This window comes from Polypterus senegalus, chromosome 14, assembly GCF_016835505.1.
Source record: "Polypterus senegalus isolate Bchr_013 chromosome 14, ASM1683550v1, whole genome shotgun sequence".
NCBI lineage: Eukaryota > Metazoa > Chordata > Cladistia > Polypteriformes > Polypteridae > Polypterus > Polypterus senegalus.
Window position 1 is genome coordinate 58,314,742 of NC_053167.1, and position 14,044 is coordinate 58,328,785.

General features: G+C 33.7%; 1 long non-coding RNA gene across 2 annotated transcripts in view; it reads left to right on the top strand.

Annotated features, from left to right (window-relative positions):
- Positions 1 to 10,789, top strand: part of LOC120514497 — a 64,033-nt gene extending 53,244 nt beyond the window's left edge. For both annotated transcript variants that reach the window (XR_005630473.1, XR_005630474.1), the window contains one exon: positions 9,795 to 10,789. This is a non-coding gene — a long non-coding RNA (uncharacterized LOC120514497). The remainder of the gene's footprint in view (positions 1 to 9,794) is intronic.
- Positions 10,790 to 14,044: the final 3,255 nt, after the last annotated feature.

The window sequence follows — 14,044 nt, forward strand, 5'->3', positions numbered from 1 at the left end:
TCATGCATTTGAATATGCCATTTACATTTAATCACCGTATTTTCAACCACTGACATATGCTTTATTCTTTGTTTCTGTTCTTCTGATGACTAAACAAGAAATAAAATTTGTTTTATAATACTGTACTTAAATCCATATTGCCTCAACTGCATTTGCAAGCACTCTTCCAAGTATACGTTGTAATTACGCAAGATGAAGAACTATGAAAAATGACAACTGAATTTAATGTTATCATTTAATGGTGTTATTTCATCATATACTCAAATCTGGCCTGAGTCTACTAGTTCATGTCTTAACTGGGCAGGTGTAGTGGTTAAGGCTTTGGACTTCAATCCCTGAGGTTGTGGACTCAAATCCCACTACTGACACTGTGAGACTATGAGCAAGTCACTTGACCTGCCTGTGCTCCAATTGGAAAGTCAAAAGGAATGTAACCAGTTGTATCATAAATATTGTAAGTCACCTTGGATAAAGGCGTCAACAACATTTATTTATATAGCACATTTTCATACAAACAGTAGCTCAAAGTGCTTAATGTCAGCCTAAATAAGTAAATGTGCATTAAACATAGTGCTTTTGAAATTAGCATGAGGTGTTTAAATATTCAAAAACGTTAACCATGTTAATTGCTTAAGTTAACTAGCTGAAGATGAAATGATCTAGTGCTGTAATGTTCTTTCTGACCATTTTAATTTAATGTTATTAATTATTTATTAAGTAATGTTAACATTGTAATTTCTTTCTTTTACAAAATAATGCTTTACGTAAAGTAACTTATTTTACATAAATTCAGATAATTTCAAATTTAAATCAGCTAATGCCCAGCATTTCCCACATCCACTAAGAGAACTGAACAATGTCTGTCTGAAGAAAGGGTGGTTACTGATGTTTTAACAACGATTGTATGAATCCTGTCCTTGGCTGCCACCTTTGTCAAATTCAAACAAGTAAAGCACCTCTTTACTTTCTCTGAACTTTGAATGACCCTTATAGCGCAGGTCATATAATGGGCACTCCATCCATCTACCAAGCTTGTAGCAAAGCCTTCTATTCACCATCTTGCACACTGAATTTATTTATCACATTTTTGGTTTTGTCCAAGGAAAGAAATTATTATATTTGTTGGTACAAACTTTCTGGGCTTTTCAATCATTGTAAAACTATAGGAGGAAACCATGTGCAAGCTTGTGTGATCCCTGGAGAAACAATATACATACATCTCTCCAGAAATGTTGACTACATGCTCTTTCAAAGTATAAAAATAAGAAATCATGTATGGGATAAATGAAAAAGGCTGTATACATTCATTAAATTCAGCTAAAATAAAATTAATCATGGCAGATATTTTTTTCTTAAAAATTATGATAACCGTGCTTGACAGGTACATAACATGTCTTTAACATGGCTTTCAAAATTGCAGAGCATAGGTAACTGCTAAGGCATTGAAATGAGCTAGGAAATTTAAAAATGGCACTGAGAAATAAGAGCAAGCACAATGCCTGCACACTAGACTGTATGTCGGGTCTTTTTTCTACATCTTAAGACCAAAATGATTTTAGAATTTTGTAGAAAATCAAGTATAAACAATACAGCACTATGCAATAGTTCCCATATGAACCTGTGACATATTTCTAATTTGTTACATAATTTATCCAGTTATTAAAAACATTGCTTTTTCTAAATTGATTATACTCAATATTTTGAAAAATGTTTTAGCCTTTCAACCTGTTGTTTATACAGTATGTGCTTTTTGTTCCTTTTCCCCATAAATAAAATTGGAAAACAGATGTCATGGCTTCTTGTGTAGATTAGACTAAATTAAAATTTTAAATCCTTTATATTAAAGAAAATATTTTTGAAAGTTACCAACCATTTATTTACAGTTGGACATATAGTTTGATTTTGATGAAATACAACACTTGTGCAACTGTAATTATGCAAAGGAGGAACAAAGACTAAAACTAAAATTGTTTACTAAATATTTACTAGTTAATAGCAGAATAATATCTTCAACCCATATTTATAGCGATAAAGCAGTTGTCTTTAAATTAGGTGATTTTTATGCATAATCTTCTTTGGTGTGTTAACACACACGCAGCTAGGCTTAGATAAGTACTACAGCAACTATTCCTCTTTCCGCTGCTAAATATACAATTACATGTTTATTCTGTATAAATTAATAATATACATTGCAGTCTTCCCATGGGCTTCTGTTACTCAAAGAGAAAGCTATGCTTGATAAAAAAAAAAAAACAGTAATGAAAATACAGTTTTAGACCCAGTATTTCAAATAGTCGTAACCTAACAGAAATAAGTGCATTTGTTTCAACATATTGTAACTACAAGGCATGCTTCCATCTCAAAACCAGTTCAAAAACAGTAACTAAATTCAGTATACATTAAAAAAGCAAGACAAATGAATTTAACGCTGTGATAGATACTGAGCCTTTTTGAAACTGAAGAAGCTGTTTACAGCTCTTCTATGTTTTTTATTCTTAATAATATTAACGGTCACTATAATGTAGTAGTAGCAGAAGTATCTATTTTTATATAACCCATCACTGCGCCTTCCGTTACTTATAATCATAAATCTATTTACTGAAATCATAGTTTCAGATCGATAAAATTTAAAGATTTTTTTTTCTTTTTCTAAAATGTGCGGCAGGAAAGTTAATATCTCAGTCGCCTCAGAGATAAACGCCTGTCTGGGAGGAGGGACTGAGTCTGATTAATTCTTAAAGTGTTTAAATTCACATCGTTACCACATCAAACATGAAAGAAGGCAGAAAAGAGCAACTCTTTGGGAGGGCCGTTTGCCTCTTCGCAGATCACTATGGATTGATAAGAACGATTAGCTTTGTTTCATGCAACATCCCATATTTCTGTTTTTATTCAAATGTTTGCTAAATTATTATAACTCACATTAAAATACCACTGAGATAGAATTTATTTTTACCCTCTGTGTTGAATACCTTGTAAATTAAAGGCTGGGCAATTACAAGTGTATTCGTTTTATGAACTCGCTCTTTCCGTTAAAGGGTCGCGGAAAGCCGAGTTTATCTCCGCATCATCAGGCGCCAGGGAGGACCAACACTGGACGGGAAGCCAGACGATCTTGGCACGTATGTAAACAAACAGTACCTGCTAATCAGTAGTCACTTTTTCCTATATGGAAAAAAAGTGAACCTCAGCTAAATGTAAATTATACAATGTGAAAACATAGAAAACCGCGGCAGCTAAGGGCGTTGTCGAATTCTAAAAAAAAAAGGTTTATAAAAATGTTTAAAACAAAAATATGGATTTCATTTATTACGCGTTTGTATTTTTGAGGGACACGTTCTCTTATAAAGGCAGGACAATTCGAACAAAAACTATTCTCTGTTCTGGTAACTGCTGTGATTTTCACAGTGTGCTCAATTCGGACCATACATCGCGTGTGTTTTTCACTTTATAAATAATATTGTAATGTACAGTCATAATAAAGCTATCTTGCATCTCTTGTATAAGTGTAATGATATAAGAATGAGCCATGGGAGTGGATGTTTCCTTTTAAATACAGTGTTAGCTAGTATTGAATCAATGTCTGTGTCCACTCAAATGTATACACACTTTTTGTAAATAAAAAAACGATGATTCCACATTTAATGATTTTACCCTGAACCAATAGGTAAAGCATTGCCATTCTTATGAATCAGTAGATGGCCAACTAAATATTTCCATTGTTTTGTTAACTTCCCATATATTTCTTTTCTAAACCATACAAACATAAGAGATTATTTAAGACAGTTAATATGCAATTCATCGCTGAAAAAGTCTCCGTTGCAATCAAACAACGCATCGTATTGCACATAAACACATTCAGTTGTAAATTAACTTTAAATGAATGGTTTATTACAGGTACGCTATAAAAAGGTGAATACAAAGCGAGCGTTTTTGGAGCTGGTAAGAGAAACCAAAGATAATTTATCCGTCAGTAAAGCTGTCGCATATGGCGTCTCCCTTAATAACACAACAAAAAGAATCTGCTCATTCTGTGTAATTTGCTCAAATTCGGTTTGTTAGCAATATGGGTTTTTGGTGTTTTTCAAATGTAACAGCTCACACTTACCTAGCAATCTGAAGACTTGGCATACATTGCCGTTCATTGATTTCTTTTCCACAGGCAGCTATTCTGGCGGCATCAAAACAAGGCAAAAAGTCTGCTTGGGCGCCAAACATCTATCTATCTATCTATCTATCTATCTATCTATCTATCTATCTATCTATCTATCTATCTATCTATCTATCTATCTATCTATCTATCTATCGATTTTAAATAATATCCGAGGAATGCGAAACCAGTCTTCACTCTGCTCTTTAGTACAGAATTAACCCTGTCCCTACAGTATCCGTTATACTTATGCTCAGGCGATATCTTAGTAAAGATTAAAAGCGGATACAAGCTCCGATACAAGACAGATGGTTTTTGAAACCGAGTTATCAAATTTAATACGTTTCAAACAAACATAAGTAAATGATATTATAATACATAAATAACACCGTTTACACATATTTTATAAGCTTAAGGGTTACGGGGGTCAAGCTTAAGGGTTTGCCATCCTCGCCCTGGCCCGGATAATTTCTTTTTTTTTTTTCCCGCAGGAACTTCTGTTCACATCCCCAAAACATTCCTATTTGGTAAAGTGGCACTAGACTGGGCTTTTGTGAATGAGTGAGTGAGATACGTGAGTCTGTAAATGAGTGTGCGATGTTCTAGCGGCCAGGGTTTAAACATTGGGGTTAAACATGGATGAATGAAAGCGTACATCCTTTTTACTTATGTAAAAATATCGCTTTTTGTGGAGTAGCTTTTTATACTTATCAGACAGACAAACCGGATTATATTTAAATAAATCATTACAGATTTGTACCACATGCTTTGAAATTGATTATAAGAAATACACTTAAAGTAAGAACTAATAAATTACACTGATATTTCTGTTACATACCGACATCTACATTTTAGCGTTACTTTTTATGCTACTCTAAAATAACAGGCAAATGAATGAATAAAGCTGTTAAAACACAACTAGACAGACTACAGTTGTGAAGAGAACCAATTTGATCTTCCTGTTGGAGAGAAAAAAATAGTGCAAGCTAAATTCGTTATTTTTATCATTGGAATGATGAACTGGTTTGATCAATTTGTATATTCATTTGATTCTGAAGGAGTTTGCTTTATTAAATTTAAAGATTTGGTGTTTCGAGCTGTTATTATGTGTAAACCATCTAAGACCTGATTTAAATTTAGGAAGCACTAAAGTCATGTTTTTGTGATATTTAACAAAGCAAATGAACGCAATCTGTAGAAATAAAGATAATATAACCCCCCTGCGTTGAATTCGTTTTATTGTACCGAGATGTTTTTAACTCCGCAAAGAAGTGAAAAAGTAGTAAACAGTGCCGCTCCATGGCAGTAGCGAATACTGCACACTTCAGGGGTGTTCTGGTTTTGTTCACATACATAGCATGCAACTGTTTAGCTTCAGAAGTCTGTAATTTTCAGTAAAAGTTACGTGATTCCTATAACTGCTGATTATTTTGTTAGAATTATTTGAATTTGTCAATTTTTCTGCTGAACGCTTAATGCAGTATCATATTTTATAACTATCAATGTTCATGGTCGGGCAAAAACATCATAATACTTCCATTACATGGAAGTAGTGAAAACGATCACCACGTATATCATATACGCATGCATTTTTTCTCCTAAGATTTATCTTCAAGCGAGATTTACTGTATACTGGATATTTGGTGAGTTTCTTTTTGTACTTTTTAAATAACCCCCATTTCTTATTTTCGGGAACGGTGCAGGTTTTAACATATTTAGAAAAATGCTTTTACGTTAATATTTCAATAAATAATATTCATAGAATTTTTAAAAATAATTGCAGTTCCTATAATAAAAACATATCTGCCAATTATGAACATTTATTTTTGCAAATAACTTTAATTTGTAAAATTGCATTATAAAATACAGGTTTATACTATCAAAGTGTAGTCTGTGAAATGAATGTTAGGGATCTTTTAGATAACGTGTATTTTGTAAGGATCGGTAATAACATTTTTATTTTAACGTCTACACTATCTATATATATAAAACGAAGCTTTTAAAAATATGATATCCGTTGTGTATAGCAGAATTTAGTGCCTGGGGCCACAATATTTTTTTAAATTTTAGTCCACAAGAGGGCGATTATGGTTATTTAGTTGCAAATATCACATAACAGAGACTTCAGGCAGAAGACACATTTGGAACTGCAAATTAATCATATTCTGATATATACAGTTATATACAAATGGGATTGTCTGGACTACCTTTTAACTGTTATTATTTACTAAAATTATTTACCTTCCTTAATAAGCATGGAAAATATCACTTCTTAATGGCATGTGATCCTATAGAGATTAGACATGTCTAACTCACTAAAAAAATACAACATAAGGTTTGTTTTCCCTATACATTAATTAAATACGAATTAAAAAATATATGGTATTTTTGTGCATTGAAGAATGGCGGCACAATAGTAAATGACAACACTTCACTCTTTGAGGATCTGGTGCAATTTCTAACAGAGCAACCTTCTGTATGGCATTTCTCCATTCTTGTTCTATCCTTGTGGGCTTTTGCAGAGTACTCTGGTTTCCTCTCAGAGCCACAGATACGTACATTTTGTTTATCAAAAACTCCAAAGCAGTCCAGTTTTCATGAATGTGCAGTTCTGTCAAGAATGGCTCATGCCTTCTCCTCATGTGCTGCTGGAATAGGCTTTTGCTACTTCAACACTGTAGCAAATTTTGAGTTTTTAAGGATTAATTTGTCTTAATTTCAGCATAATCCATGCATTCTTTATCAATCATATGTTTAAGAAAGATATGAATAAAAATAGCTACTTAGTTAAAATGTGGTCTCTGTGTAACCAGTCACTGCTGCAGCTGCATGAATTTGGAATGCAGCACAGTTCAAGTCATAGCACAACCATGAGGCAGGTGGGCATAACTTGTAAGTAGTATTATTACATCTACTGTGGAAGCAACATTTGTAGCAACACTACATTAGTGTACACTGAATTAATACTTTGGAAGGTGCAGCCGAAGGACCCTTTGCATGAGATGAACAGCTAACATTGCTGCTGCCCTGTGAATGGTGCTACGGGGTACATTTTAATAAAATAAGGTAGAAGTATTATCATAATTTCTACATGCTTATAATTTTAATCAACATAATTCTGGGCATTCACAGCAATATAAAGTGTGCTTTGTGAATGTGTAACACTTTAGAGTACTAAATTCAAACAGCGTAGATAGAGGTGATGGTCTTGGACTTCAAGCAGGAAGGCTGCCCTGTTCATGACCTAGACAGCTAACCCACCTGTGCTCTAATTATAAAAAAAAGAAATATATTTAAACTGTTGTACTGCATCCTTGTCTTGCAAACCAACTTAGATAAAGGTGTCACCCGAATAAATAATAATAATAATAATAGTATCATATATATTGGAATTAAAGCTAGCACAAATAATACATTCTATAGTGTTCTTTTTTAGCATGTCATAGTGTAAAAGTTTCCCAAAAAATGTTAATACATTCACTCAGCACCGATGTCTAGTACTGTATGTTTGTTAAAAATGATGTTTTGTGAAATTTGGCATAGAAGAGAGTACTTTTTCAATGCTGAAATACTAAAAATGTGTAGGCCTGGCAGTCTGTCCCTGTCCCTGGATGTGACCGTGTGAGGACAAGCAGGCAGCACCAAGAGTGATGTAAAAGTAAAGGTATCTTTTATTTTCAAGCCTCATTAATGTTGCTTCCACTGTTTAAAATGTATGCATGATGTAGAAGTTAGTTCAGTGTGAGATTCACAGTACAGAAATCAAATGCAAAAGCTATCTGCAGTTATCAGTCTTTCAATTCCAAGCTAATTTTATGGTGAATGTAATTTTTATGACCTTTTTTTAAAGCAGGCAGGTTATTTTTATAATTTATAAATTTAACATATGGGCTACTTTTCCTTTTGTGATTTCACCCAAATTTTCAGCAACTTGGAGATGGAATTTGTATTAGGAAAGAGTGATCATAAGAGTTATCTCGGGCCTGTTAGTGCTTTCCCTAATCACACACAGTATAATAAAATGTTTATTGTTTGTTAATTTGAGTATTGTAAATAGTAGCAATATTTAAGGCACTGTTATAAAAAAAATTGATATGACATGTTTGTAGCCTTCAAGTGCAGCCAAGTATTCTCAGTAAATGACCCCTGACAAAACGTACAAAACATATTTTATTATGGGAAAAAAGAAGAATTACAAAAGAAGAAAGCTATTCTACTGCCCACATATATTATGTCTCCTTTAACAGTCAGACTGTCTTTTTTGTTAGCACCATGTTCTTTTTCCTGTCACATTGATACAAAAGCCTAACTTACACTGTGCAGAATTCTGGCTGGAAGTGAGCGTTTAGTCCTGGATCTTTAAAGTTATACAAAACAAACAAGCAACACTGACACCTTGTGGCCTTAAGATATATCCTGATCTTTAATGTACTCAGGCCTGTAGCCCCTAGCCCCTTTTATAGTTAACTTAATTTTGCGATTTATGAAATTTTAACATTTAATTTTTTTCTTTGTTAGTCACATAGTTCTGCCACAATAGGCATTCCTAATACTGTCAATTTGTTTTTTTAGAATTTTATTCAAAATGTCTGTGCACTGGAGCTGTATATTACTTCTCACTACTTCATGTATTTTTTTTTTGTTTTTTTTTTAAGTAGTGAAACAGATACAGTATCATATTTGTGCAACCACGAACTGGATTTTATTAAAGATGAACAGAAACTTAATATATAATGTATACGCAAAGGTGCACAAGGGAACAAGAGAGCTACTTAGCAACTTAATGCTGACTGGGACTTGCTAAAGAAAAAAAATTAAGTGTTCCAATCAAAATTAAGGGAAAAGTTATGTTCCATCAACAGCAAACTCATAAGCCAAAAGAATACCGAGATCAGAACCAAAGCAAACTCCTTAATAGTCTCTTCCTTTCTCTGGAGTGGTTAGTAGTCAGAGTCCTGAGACTCCATGTGAATGGGACTGATTTGTTCCATGCTGTTTTTTATTTCTATTTTATGTATATCTTAGACACACCTGATTTTATATTTCTTGCTGACACTTGGTGTAATTTATTAATTATTTAAACAAAGTACGAGGGACTTTCAAAATGTTTCCTCACTTTTTCATTAATTCTATTTATTAAGAATTTCCAAAACAAATGACACCACCTTTCTGTATAGTCACCTTCGTTTGCGATGCAATTTTCCCAGCGTCATACCAACTTTTTAATACCCAATTACTACTCCTCCTGCCTTCACCGTTTCCAACGAAAACACAAAAGTGTGGAATCTTTTGGAACGTCCCTCGTATGTTCAAATTACTGTCTGACTTTGTAACTTTGTTTGCTTCAATCAGAACTCTTTTAAATTAAAAAAAAATGTAAATGTGTGTTTTTTTTAAAATATGATGACATTTTGCCTGAAAATGTTTATTAGGCAGTTGTGCAAATAAAGAGTCCAGCTGTACAATGATTTTTTTGAGGTTTTGGATGCAGTTTTTGAGGTACAAATTTTGATCTGTTTTGTGTGGTTACATCTTTATTTGGTTTAAAATTGTTGTTGAGTTGGTTCTATTTGTGAATTATTTTTAACGATTTTTATAAATGGTATGTTTTAAGAAAAGTCAATATCTGTTTCTTTTCTTCTAGGATTCACTTCTCTTTGCAGTGAAAATGGAAAAGTAAAAAGCAAGATTTTATTTTTATTGATTCTTCATTTTTGTTATCGGCTGGTTTTCCTCCTAATGGTTTTCTTTTGTGCTGGTTGTAAACAAGGAGCTTAACTAACAGTAGCAGGAGTTAGAAATCTTTTTGCCACAAAGCAGGTAAATTAGAGAGAACAGCAGAGTACAGCATGCTTCTCGAGAATGCAGCTCCAAACTGCCCTGCAGAAGACTCCTGCCCCACTGGGACTCTTCAGCTAATTATAAAAGCAGATGTGCTGAGGCAAGTGAAATCCCTGGCTTTGTTTCTATGATGATATTTGCTAACATCTTACAAACTTAAAGGAGAAACACATGAACCTTATTATACCCACCATAAAATTAATTCAAATACATAATGCACCTAAAAGTATTATTTAGTGTTAGGATTAATTCTTCAATTAAAGTGTATATTGATATGAATCATTACAGACATAATATTTATGCGGGGCATTTTATAGGAAACACCACATAAGTACATGGGCATCATAAAAAATGATGTTCTTACTTTATAAATAGATGGTGTAAATTGTCCACTGTTTTGTAGTGACCATGAACAGGGATTTGAGCCTTCAGATACAGTATGTGGCTTGATGTGCTAATTTTAAGGTCCATGGGCAATAATGTATATATTATTTAAAGGCAGAAAACAAAAAGAACTTATAGAATTACTTTATGGAAAAGATGTAAACTTTGAAAAATTAAGGTACTATGTTATATTTGTCTTGTATAAATGAGTATATTCCCATATGAACAGCATTTTCTAACATTCAAACATGGTTACAAATTAGTCTCCCTGATGTCAGCATGCTTCCAGAATAATTTTGTATTACTATTGTGACACATGTGTGCTTGGTGGGCAACTTCAGGGCTCATTCAATGGTGTTTCTGCTCAGTGCCTCTGGGTAGCACTGTATCTAATTGCATCGTCTCTTCTTCCCTGTGCAGAGTGGAAAATTGATGGCCGAAGACCTCTAACATCACTATCCGGTTTCCAATCTCCTGGATCCTCCCCTTCTGCTTGCTCAGCCTCATAACTGGCTCCACTGCCTTCTGGAGGATGTTGGTTGAAGACTCACGTCTGTGAAAACGCTTGCCATCCATTATCATTGTAACCTATAGCTACAAAATCCCAGGTGAAAAAAACTTCCAGAAACTTAATAAACTAAATTGTTTTAACTTGCTTTGATTTATGTTATTTGAAGGAATATTTTATGTTGTGGTTTTCCAAATTATTTAACACATGTTTGGGATAAAGTTAAAATTAACTGTTAAGGTTGAAATTGAGGCTGATAGTACATAAAAGATAAACATTTCACTTAAATTCAGTTTTTCTTGTTATGTTAGCACAGGGGTGCCAAATTCAGATCTTGGAAGGTCCACAATGGCTAAAGGTTTTCATTCATACAACTTTCCTAATTAATGGCCACAGAAAGGACATATTTTACTTTAATTGAAAATGACATTCTCTTTAAGATTCAGAATTTTGGTAGACAATGTATTTTACTAGTATCTGTTTGTGTTATAAAAAGCGTAACTTTACTGGAAAATTTAGTTTAATATGTCACCATATGTACCTTTGCTTCCAGTTGCTTCTGGACAGCAAACAAAAAGAATGTTACAGAGTACTTGCATTTAAATATCTTAATCTTTTGAACTGAGATTAGTTATGATGTTGACCATGTCATTACAGTAAACAATTTTATGTTTATAACTTACATTATTGAGACTTTTCGTTTAGATTATTTAAGAAATGAGTTTTATATGGGTTTATCTGGGTATTGATCTGGTCAGTTAAATAGCAGAGGGGGTTGTTAATCAGTTTCAGCTGCTTTGGTGTTAATGAAATTTACAGCAGGTGCATTAGATGGGCAACAATGAGACAACCCCCAAAACAGGAATGGTTTAACAGGTGGAGGACACTGACATTTTTCCCTCCACATCTTATTTGACTGTTTTTTCACTAGTATTGCATTTGGCTACAGTCAGTGTCACTACTGGTAGCAAGAGGCAATACCTGGATGAAATCCTTGGACCCATTTTCAGACCCTATGCTGGTGCAGAAGGTCTTGGGTTCCTCCTGGTGCATGACAATGCCCGGCTTCAATCCAATAGAACACTTCTGGGACATTATATTTCAGTCCATCCTTCGTCGCCAGGTTGCACCTCAGACTGTCCAGGAGCTCAGTGATGCCTAGGTCCAGATCGAAGAGGAGATCCCCCAGGACATCATCCGTCATCTCACTAGGAGTATGCCCTGACATTGTCAGGCATGCCTACAAGCAAGTTGAGGCCATACAAACTACTGAGTACGATTCTGATTTGCTGCAATGAAATTTTGGCAGAATGGACTAGCCTTCTGCATCATTTTTTCACTTTGATTTTCGGGGTGTCTTTGAATTCAGTCCTCTCTGTAGGTTGACAATTTTCATTTTCATCAAACGATGTGGCATCCTTTCACTCCTAACACATTACCCAGTCCATATCAGTATAGATATCCAGCATGATTTTTTTCCCATTGAGATCTGATGTGTTTTCAAAGTGTTCATTTCATTTTTTTGAGAAGTTTATTTTATAATGGTCATTTTTTCGTTGTATACCAAAAGAGGATACACTTGAAAGAGCATGAGAAAGCACATGAACTTTTACTTCACCTGATTGAAGTCTTAATATTTGTGACTGATGATTTTAAAAAGGCTTTTGAAAAAAGATTTTACTCGTGCACTCACAGTTGATAAAGGTATACTTTGATAATCTGTTTTCATTGTCTCATGTGTATTCAGGTTTAGAATAATGACATATTTTAGTAGCAATACTAACCATAATAAAAATGCTTTTTTATTCAAATCTAATACACAAAATTTATTTAGGTATACGTAAAAATACGAGATGGCATAAGTTGAAATATTATGTTATGATTTTACAAGAATCAAGATTAAAACTTCTTTTTACAAGCTTGGCCAACTTTCACAGCTTATTGATCCAATTAAACATTTTAATTGCTTTGAATAAAATGCTAAGAGGTTGAGCTAACTTGAAAAGTGTGATGAAAGCAGTTTCTTGGTGTTTTTAATTTGTGCACACAACTTTTCATTCAGTGTACAGATATATAACCCCTGCCAAAAATTATGGATTCACTACTCTTGGAGGATGTTCTTTCAGCTGTTTTACTTTGTTGCAAAAAAAAATGTTCACAGATATGACACAAAACTATTTAATTTATCAGCTGAACATTCTGGCATTGTAAAACATACCTCAAAAAAATTAAATGAAACTGATGTAATTAATGGCACATTTTTGTTCAGACCAAGTAGAGGAAAAAATTATGGGATCACACAACAATGAAGAAAAAAAAATATGGAATCACTTGGTAACAAATCCAAATAGGCCAATTAGTCTGCAGTTCAAAGTGAGCGCTTGCAGACCTTAACAAGCTGTTGCGCCTGGCTGATTGACAGGAAGCATGGCCTCAACACAAGAGCTGTCAGTTGAAACAAAGGAAAGAATTACAAAACATGAAGTGTGGCAAAAAGTGTTGGTTGTTCCCAATCAGCTGTGTGTAAAATTTCAAGCAAGTACAAGCAAAATGGGAAAGTTGGAAAAGGAAAACATACAGGAATAACAAGGAAAGACATCAAAGCGTCAGGACAGAAAACTCAAAGCAATATGCCTGGAAAATAGAAAATGCACCACAAAAGAAATAAAAAAAAAACAAATGGACAAAAACAGGAGTCAATGTTTGTGACCAAATGAAGGAAATGAGACTTACATATTGAAAAGCCAAACGTAAACCATCATTAACATCTAAACAGAAGAAAACAAGTTACAGTGAGCTAAACAGAAGTAGTCATGGACTATGGATGATTGAATGAAAGTAATATTCAGTGATGAATCACATATCTGCTCTGGCCAAGGAGATGATGCTGGAACTTTTATTTGGTGCCATTCTAATGAAACATAAGATGACTGTTGGAAGAAAACAAGTACATTTCCACACTCATTGCTGATATGGGGTTGAATATCAGGTAAAGGACCAGGAGAGGTGGCAATCATTACCTCTACAGTAAATGCACACTTTTCTCATTGCATCAAACGAAATAGATTTGATGATGATTAAGTCATTTTTCAGGATTATAATGTATCTAACCACAGAGTAAAGAGAATTAAAACCTTTCTTCAGGAAATGCATATCAACTG